Here is a 9,359-nt window from a genome sequence, read left to right on the forward strand (position 1 = left end):
GTGTTCTGATAGATCATAGCTGAATTGAATTGTTTCCCTAGAACTTATGGTCAGCGGACATGATAAATGGAGGCCGAATAAATAAATAAATAAGTAAATAAGTAAATAAATAAATAAATAAATAAATAATAAAAAATAAAATAAAAAAATAAATGGAGGCCAGTGCTCATTTTGTTGGAGATTGCGGGACAGAAACAATCACTGTTTGGCTGAAACATGCAACGTTAACTCAGTAATCAACGGGCAAAATAATGATTCTTCTGTGACCTTCACAAATGTTTTTCAAAACATAGAAAAACTCTTTAGCTATCTATTGTGAAAGTTATAGGGAAATTAAAAAACAATAAAACTATTGTTTACTTGATATACGGTCATTTGAAACATTAGCAACACTGAAAAGGCTTGTGTTTTATTTTTTGTAAAGACCTATCAAGAGTAGTTTGCACAGTGCTTGTATTCTTCTGACCTCACACTTGACAATATAGAGTCAGCATCTGAGTTATCTCACTCTGTTCTCAATGGGATCAGCTTCCAACATTCCAACTCTTGCACTTTCTTTTTATTTTTTTTAATTGTTTTTTAACTCTTGCACTTTCAATGTTGTGAAATCTTTACAGTATTAATTTAATTATTTGCTGGTGTCACTTCCTTGGGACATTTTCACACATCGCCCCTGCTTCAACCACCACTCTCCTGTTTCACAGGGTAAGTTTGCCTTCATTCTGTTCCTTAGGCTGCATATCCACACACTGGGGACCAGCATCCCTGTCACCATTCCCATGGTAGCTAGGCCTTTATGAGCTCCACTCACATTCAACGTGAACTTCACCTGCAGCCTCATCTCTTCTTGTTTCTCCATTGCACTCTCAGCTTTGTGCCAATTCCCTTTTGTCATTTTTTCCAGCTTTATGCAATGTCGCTGTGGTTCATTGCTGAGAGAACAGAGCACAACACAACAGCCTGTGCTGCTGTGTGTGGTAAAATAAGTAACGGAGTCACAGAGATGAACCATTACAGTCTTTGAAAGATGTGATGCTTACTTATCGTGATGAGCATTTGCTAGTTACATAGGGATTTGTGGCCTGAGGAAGAAGCAGCAGTAAAGTTTGTACTTCATGCCGTTGCTCATGGTAAATTCCTTGTGGTCAATAAAACTTGAAATGTGTGTTTGGGGACTAAGTGGTTTTTTTTTTTTTTTTAAGATTTTATTTATTTATTCATGAAAGACACAAAGGAGAGAGAGAGGCAGAGATACAGGCAGAGGGAAAAGCAGGGTCTATGCAGGTAACCTGATGTGGAACTTCATCCGGGGACTCCAGGATCACGCCCTGGGCCAAAGGCAGGCACTAAACCACCGAGCCACCCAGGGATTCCCGGGACTAATGTTCTTTAACTGACTTGTGCAACTGACATTCGTGCACTTCAGCACCATGCAGTATGAGAATTCCTGTGTGTATTTGTCTCTTCCTCAAATAGGATGTCAACTCTGACAGAAAAGGGACCATACCTGTGTCCTTGGTTCCCAGAACAATGACTGCCATGTGTTAGGCCATCACATTTTTAAAAAACATATTGGTGAATACTTCATGGAAGACATCAGTGTCTACTAGATGTCAGATTCTAAAATAATATCTCACTTCATTCAATCAACTGGTACATGTACCTAAAACCTTTTCATTAAATACTACTCCCTCTTCTTTGTGTTGAAAAATTCTACCAGAACATCACATCCTCCAGAAATAAGCAAGTGGATTTCCAAAAAAACACAACAATAGCCCACTGATTGGAGTACGTCAAATGAGTACAAGAACCTCCTGGAAGAGCTCCCGATGGCCAAAGTGCAACAGTTTGAGCAACAAATAAGTAAAGCAGTATATCCGGTTCTGCTATGGTCTGAATGTTTGAGTCCTCACAAAATTCAAGTGTTAGAATATTCAAGCCCACATGCTGCTGTCAGAAGGTGGGGCCTCTGGATAGTAAGTAGGTCATGAGGATCCACCCTCATGAGTGGTATTAGCCCTTTTAAAAGAGACCCCATGGGGTGCCTGAGTGGCTCAGAGGTTAAGCATCTGCCTTTGGCTCAGGTCCTGATCCCAGGTCCTGGGATCGAGTCCCACATTGGAATCCTAATAAGGAGCATCTTCTCCTACTGCCTGTGTCTCTGCCCCTTTCTGTCTGTGTCTGTCATGAATAAATAAATAAAATCTTTTAAAAATAAATGAATGAATAAATGAATAAATAAATAAATAAATAAATAAATAAATAAATAAATAAGACCCCAGCCCCTTCAGCCATGTGAGGATAAAATGAAAAACCTAGAGGCCCACTCCCAAGCAGGCTGACTCCCTGATCTCAGGTTCCAGCCTCCACAAGAGTGAGCAGGAACTTTCTTTTGTTATAAGCCACCTAGTCTGGGATATTTTGTTATAGCTCCCTCTAAGACCGATTACAGTCCCACATACAAAATAAATATCTTTAAGCCCAAATTGGTATAAATTAATAATTGAGTAAATAGATAAGTTGAAGAGAAGAAATAATGTCCTGTGCAGAAAGGTCCCAGATGATTTACGTAGATACTTTACCCTAAGGACAGGAAGCCTAACCGCCCACTCCTGAAGGGTGGGCTGGTTGTGGTGACTCTTCTAAAAAGGATAGCATGGAAAAGTGGAAAAAGGAGTAACTACAGAGAGGACACTTGACAAATAGAGTTCAGCCACATGATCATGAGTTCACCGACAGCCACGAGCCATGGCCACAGTGTGCACCCTGGATATAATGTCATGAAAGCAGCACTTTTCCTCTGTGACCTTCCTCCCCAAACCCGTCACCCCAGTCTGCTTATGAGGAAAGCATCTGACAAATTGCAGAGAGACATTCCATGAGATACCTGAGCAGGACTGCTCTAACTGTCAGGCCATCACCAACAAGGAAAGGCAGATAAGCTGTCAGAGCTGAGAGCAATCTAAGAAAAAAGACAAGAAAATGTCATGTGGTAACCTGCATGGAATTCTGAAAGACAAAAGGTCATTGGGGTAAAAACTAAATAAACGTTTGCTGGGCTGAGTATCTGTGTCTCCCCAAAGTTCAAATGTTGAATTCTAAAATCCAGTGTGATGGGATTTGAAAGTGAGATCATTGATGGGTGTTGAGGTCATGAGGATAGAGTCCTCACGAAGGGGATCATTGCCCTTATGAAGAGAGGCCAGGCAACCAGCTTGCCCCATCCACCAGGTGAGAATACAAGTAATCGGCAGTCTACAACCACAAGCCCAACCATCACAGCCCAACCTTCCTGGCACCCTGATCTCAGACTTCCAGCCTCCAGGTCTGTGAGAAATAAGTTCCTGTTGTTTCAAGGCATCCGGTTTATGGTGCTATGTTATAGCAGCCCAAGCTAATAAAAAGTCTCAATAAACTATGCCCTTTGGTTAATAGTAATGTACCAATTTTTGGTTCACTAATTATCACAGGTGCACCATATTTCCATTAGATGCTAATAAGAGGGAAACTGTGTGCAGTTATATATGGAACTCTGTGTGATTGTCATAATTTTTGTGTAAATGTAAATTGTTCCAAAATAGGAACTATTAAAAAATGTCATCATCCTGTCCTCAGCTGGATCTCGCCTCTTGCACCTCATTGGGGGAAAACACAAGACAATGTGTGTTGGGGAGACTTCTGTGTTTTTATACCCAGGGTTTTTTGGTTGGTTGGTTTCTTTGTTTAAAGATTTCCATTTATTTATTCGTGAGAGACAAAGAGAGAGGCAGAGACACAGGCAGAGGGAGAAACAGACTCTCTGGAGGAGCAGATCGTGAGGCTCCATCCCAAACCCTGGGATCAGGCCCTGAGCCAAAGGCAGACTGCTCATCTGCTGAGCCACCCAGGCGTCCCCATAGCCAGGTTTCATTTCACTTCACAGTCTGAGGTCCTTCTCCTCCTTTCTCTGTCCACTGCCAGAGCTCACTCCAGAGCCAAGCACTCAGAGATCCCAAAAGAAGCTGCTCCTCGGTCCTCTATGACATTCCCCTAAATATTTCAGTTTGTAAAGCCCATGTTAGACCAAGCGGGGTCAGCACACTCTGAGCCTCTGTGTGAGGTGGGAGGGCTGTAAGACCTCATGGGAGGGGAAGTGAAGTTAAACCATATCCTGAGCCCAAGGAACTGAAGTGGAAGGGGCTCAGCAGAGGGTGGTGAGTGCTATGACGAACCAGACCTCAGGAGATGGCCCTGAGCTGTCAGCCCTCTTGGGATGACCTCAGCTGAGGAAAGCCACAATGCCAAGGTCATGCCTGGGAACCTGCCACATCCAGTGGCTCATCAACATGGGGATGTAAAGGTCCAGCCCTCTCACCCCAGTTCAGGACAACTTTAAAGGAACATCTTAGTACCAGAGATCCGTGGGAGATCAGCTGAAGTTTTCTTTGGGACTTCACTGCCACCCACTTCTTCTGAACACTCTCGCTCCCTTCTCCTCACTACCATGTTGGATTCTAGTGTTTTCCCTGAAAATGACCTGCTTGCTAATATTCATGTCAGCACGTTTCCCAGGAAACCTGATGGGGAGTAGAGAGGCTGTGGTGGGTACCAGAAAGGGTAGGGTGTCATTTTATCCCCTGGGGCCAAGCCAATCATGGAAGGATGGGCTTTTTAACGTACCACATACCACATACCTTATATCATATACCATATGCCACATACCAAATCCACATGCCATTTACAATATGCCTCCACCATATATCACCCACTATATGGCATAAACAATACACCAGATACCACATACCACACACCACACACCACAGACCATATACCAAACAATCTAACTATGCAAGAACAATGAGAATCCACAAAAATGTTTATGCAAGAATGGGATGTCCTCAGATCTGTGTGTTGGAAAAGCACCCTGGATGAAGTAGAAAGAAGAGCAACAGCGGGCAAAGGAGTTAGGGATAGCTTATCCGGAAGTAATAGTTTTCACCCAGGCAGAAGATGATGTGGAAATGGGGACATAGATTCTAGAGGTGTTTAGGAGGTAAAATTAATAGGGGCTGGTAGGAGAGAGACGAGGGTGTAGAACATGGGTCCCTTCTTGGTTTGACCAAATGGTTACAAGTTGTGCCAAACACTGAACAGGGGCTAAGCGGAGAAGAGAAAGTCCAAGTGCAGACTATGAACACAGTTTTGAGTATTAGAGCTATACAAATGAACATTTCAAGGTCAAAGTTTACACAGCTCAGCCACCAAGAAGTGCATTCAAGGTTTGAACCTTAACTGCTTCTGTTTGCAAAGCCAGTGCTCTTGACTATGAAGGCACTAAAAATCCCAGGCTCTAAAGAGTTAAGAGTCTAATGGAAGGTGTGAGGTCTGCTAGAGAAGTATTACATGGCAGGTTTCCTGAAAGCTGGGGTAAGATCCTGCCCAGCTCTCAGCAGGGCTAATCCAGCATGGACTTCCTCATTCCAGAACAATGTGATAGGATGGTGTCATAAGTGGAGGAGGGGACTCTTGTCATCTCCCATAGGCAGTTTGGGACTGTTCTGCATTCTCCTCTTGTTCTAACACCTCTCCTGGCCCTAACATTCTGTCAATCCCTAGAGGATGTGGGGGTAACAAAGAAGCAAAGCGAAATAGCCTTAGCGGTCAGTGCTGACAATGCACTCGTGGATATTAAAGGTTCACTAGCTGAGTGTGGGCTGAGAGGCCCGGGACACAACCTTTGTGCTTGGATTGAGCCCATTCTGGAGGTGAGAGAAGGAGGCCAACATGCTGGTTCTCCTCTCTTTCTGAGAGCTTTTCTTCTGTCCTCCACTCCCTTCTTCCAGAGCTACCCCCAGACCGGCACAGATAGAATAGGCAGCCCTCACCTTCCAGGCGTGTTTCTAGGTGCATTGCTTTTGTTCCTGCACAGTGGTCTCACGCTCCCTGTAGCACCCTCAATTCTATAAACCGCAAATTATCACCATCGCCAAAAGTCTAACCTCTTTCCCGCATCATGTCTACCTCTACAGCAGCAGGGGTGTGGGTTGGGGAGATCTCAGATGGGATGAGGCTCAGCAATGAGCATAAGTTCATGGGTGTCATGCCCTTAACTCTGGAGACCCCAAACATTTCAAGCAGCATCTTCTCAGCTTGTGGCCGCCTTGCCTGTCCCTTGATAATCTCAAAGAAAAAGTGTTAAAGTCCCGTGGTCTTTCCTCTCATCACAGTCCCCTTCTTCTGACATCACAGAGGCAGGGAGTATCTTCTCTCTTCAGAGCACAGAGTCCTGGGCCTCCCATGACAACACTCAGACAGGAAGGCTCTAAGACCATGATGAAGCCTGTCCCTGGCTCTGCATCTGCCCACCTCTGCCATCCCTGCTGCTGACTCTGCTGCTGGAATTCCCCAGTGAGTGGGGCTTCAGATGTGTGTGGTGGGGACTCCCTTATGCCTGTTTACTCTGTTCTCACCAGTTTACCTAGAATTTCTTGGAGGAGAATTTCTCTGTCTGAGCCCGAATTGATAGAACTAGGTTGGAATAGCTCTTGGCTCAGAAAATCTCCCAGTGGCTGTGTGGAACAGTCCACACCATTATGTTCAAGGAAAGACACTCTTCTATGGTCACAAGCCTGAGCGCAGCACATTTTAGAGTTCTCATCCCCCGCCCCCCGCCCCCAGGGTTACATAGGAACAAAAAAATCTGTCCTTTAATTTTTTACCACCATACAGATGCTACCTCTCAATGGACAACAAATGTGGGAAAATATGAAATTATAAAGCAAGAAAAGAATCCTTAATGTTCCATCTAAACATAATCACTGTGAAAATTTGCAGAGGTTTGCATGCTAATGGAACACTGGCCAGAAGTGGTCACTAGGGGTCTCTCTGGGTCAGTGATGGAAGCTGAACACTGCAGGCTCTCCAACAGAACTTAAGGTTCTGACTCTACTTGCTGAAAAAGCTAAACAAGCATGTGGAATCTCTTCCCCAAGGCCATTGGTTCATGTTGCAGAGGCTTTGAGTCCCAATTACCAGAGCAGATGGCTTGAGAGGTGCATATCTGATGGAAGAGGACGCCAAAACCATTTTCTGAGTATAAGGAAGGAGAAGAAAGCTTGGATATATTTTTTTTAATTTTTATTTATTTATGATAGTCACACAGAGAGAGAGAGAGAGAGAGAGAGAAAGAGAGAGAGAGGGGCAGAGACACAGGCAGAGGGAGAAGCAGGCTCCGTGCACCGGGAGCCCGACGTGGGATTCGATCCAGGGTCTCCGGGATCGTGCGCCCTGGGCCAAAGGCAGGCGCCAAACCGCTGCGCCACCCAGGGATCCCTGAACGAGTAAAATATATGAGACATCTAGACCCCTTGCAAAATGTTAGTAAACATTTGCAGAAGAATTAGTACCAATTTTATACAATCTTCCAGAAAATAGAAGAGGATGAGACATTCCTTATTCATTTGTTGGGGCTATTAATACCTTGATAGCAAAACCAGATTGAATGTACATAAAAAAAGATAACTACAGGGCAGCCCGGGTGGTTCAGCGGTTTAGCGCCGCCTTCAGCCCAGGGCCTCATCCTGGAGTCCCAGGATCGAGTCCCACATAGGGCTCCAAGCGTGGAGCCTGCTTCTCCCTCTGCCTGTGTCTCTGACTCTCTTTCTCTCTGACTCTCGTGAATAAATAAATAAAATATTAAAAAAAAAGATAACTACAGACGTATATCTCTCATGATTCTACATGCAAGGATTTTCAACATAATGTTAGCAAATAGAATTTCAGAATGTAAAGTTCTATACCGTGGTATTTAATCCTAGGAAGGATTTATTCACGCATGGAAGACTGTTTCACTGCTTATAAATCAATTATTGCAATCTATCACATCAACAGGTTAAAAAAGAAAACTACATGATAATATCAGTTGATGCAGAAAAAGCCTTTGACAAATCCAAAACGTATTCATGATGCAAACTCTCAGCCAACTGGAAATAGCAGAGAATTTCCTCAACTTGATAAAAAACATCTACAGAATGTCCCACACGTTTCATTGCACTTAGTGGTAAATGTCTGAATGGCTTTTTTTCCCCTAAGGTAAGGAATGAGGGAGGTTTTTCATTCTCACAACTCATATTCAACACAGTACTAGAAGTTATAGGAGAACAAGGGAGAAGAAGAAAGGAAGAGAAGGGAAGAAATGGAGGGGAAAGGAATCTAAACTGAGAAGGTAGAAATTTTTTAAAAGTTAGAAATAAAACTTCCTTATTTGCAGATGAAAATCTCAGAGGATCTGCTTTTTAAGAAACTCTTTAAGTTGATAAGTGAGATCAGCAAGGGTCCAAGATCAACATACAAAAATCAATTGTGCTTCTATATACTAAAAACACATATGATCATTTTCATTAGCATGCAAAAAAGGAGAAATACTCAGGTATTAATCTCATATAATATGTATAAGACCTAAATAAGAATGCTAGAAAACTGACGAAACAATCAAAGAAGAACTAAAGAAATAGAGCTACATCCCATGTTCAGGGATAGAAAGACTCAATATTGTCAGGGTATCCATACTTTCCAAGTTGACCTAGGGATTAAAAGCAATCTCAATCAAAATACCTGAAAAGTACTTTATGTATAGTAACAAACTGATTCTAAAGTTTATATAGAGAAATTAAAGATCCAGAATAGCCAACTCAATGTTGGGGAAGAATAAACTAGAAGATTGACATCATTCCACTATAAGACTTACTAGGGAACTCCAGGAATCAAAAAAGTGGCATTGGTGAGGGACTAGACACACAAAGCAAAGCAAGAGAATAGAAAGTCCAGAAACAGACCCACATAAATACAGCCAACTGATCTTTCGGGAAGTACCAAGATAGTCTTTAACAAATGTTGATGGAGCTACTGGACATGTGAACATACGTGAAAACAAATTGACTCCAGACACAGACCTCCTAACAGCCTTCATAAAAGTAACTCAAATGTAGACATGAAACTATAAAAATATCTAGAGGATATCTTGGAATAAAATCTAGATGACCTTTGATATGGATTGTTTTAATGGATTGACTTCATAGTTTAAAGTAGATTTAGGTTCACACCAGAATTGAGCAGAATGTGCAGATTTCCCGTAGGACTCCCCACCTCCACACATCACAGCTGCTGCCATTATCAATATCCTCCACCAGGGGTACATTTCTTACAAATGATGAACCTCCTACACTGATAGGTCCTTAACATCCAATGTCCACAGTTCACATTATGATTCACTCTTGGTATTGTAGAGTCTGCGGGTTTGGACAAGTTTGTCCTGTAATTCACTACAAATTATCCTATTAGGGCACAGAGTAGTTTCACTTCCCCAAAAATCCTCTGTGCTC

The 9,359-nt window shown here is 42.8% G+C and overlaps 2 long non-coding RNA genes across 2 annotated transcripts; one reads left to right on the plus strand and one right to left on the minus strand.

The window, feature by feature from the left end:
* Positions 1–417: 417 nt before the first annotated feature.
* On the minus strand, positions 418–6,147 carry LOC119868973. Its single transcript, XR_005377687.1, has 3 exons — positions 5,979–6,147; positions 2,888–2,962; positions 418–1,082 (listed from the first exon to the last, which is right to left on the minus strand). It is a non-coding gene; the product is annotated as an uncharacterized LOC119868973 (long non-coding RNA).
* An 89-nt stretch (positions 6,148–6,236) lies between these two features.
* LOC119877469 lies at positions 6,237–6,762 on the plus strand. Its single transcript, XR_005377685.1, has 2 exons — positions 6,237–6,387; positions 6,709–6,762. It is a non-coding gene; the product is annotated as an uncharacterized LOC119877469 (long non-coding RNA).
* The last annotated feature ends 2,597 nt before the right edge of the window (positions 6,763–9,359 follow it).

Source organism: Canis lupus, chromosome 24 (assembly GCF_011100685.1).
Source record: "Canis lupus familiaris isolate Mischka breed German Shepherd chromosome 24, alternate assembly UU_Cfam_GSD_1.0, whole genome shotgun sequence".
Taxonomy (NCBI): domain Eukaryota; kingdom Metazoa; phylum Chordata; class Mammalia; order Carnivora; family Canidae; genus Canis; species Canis lupus.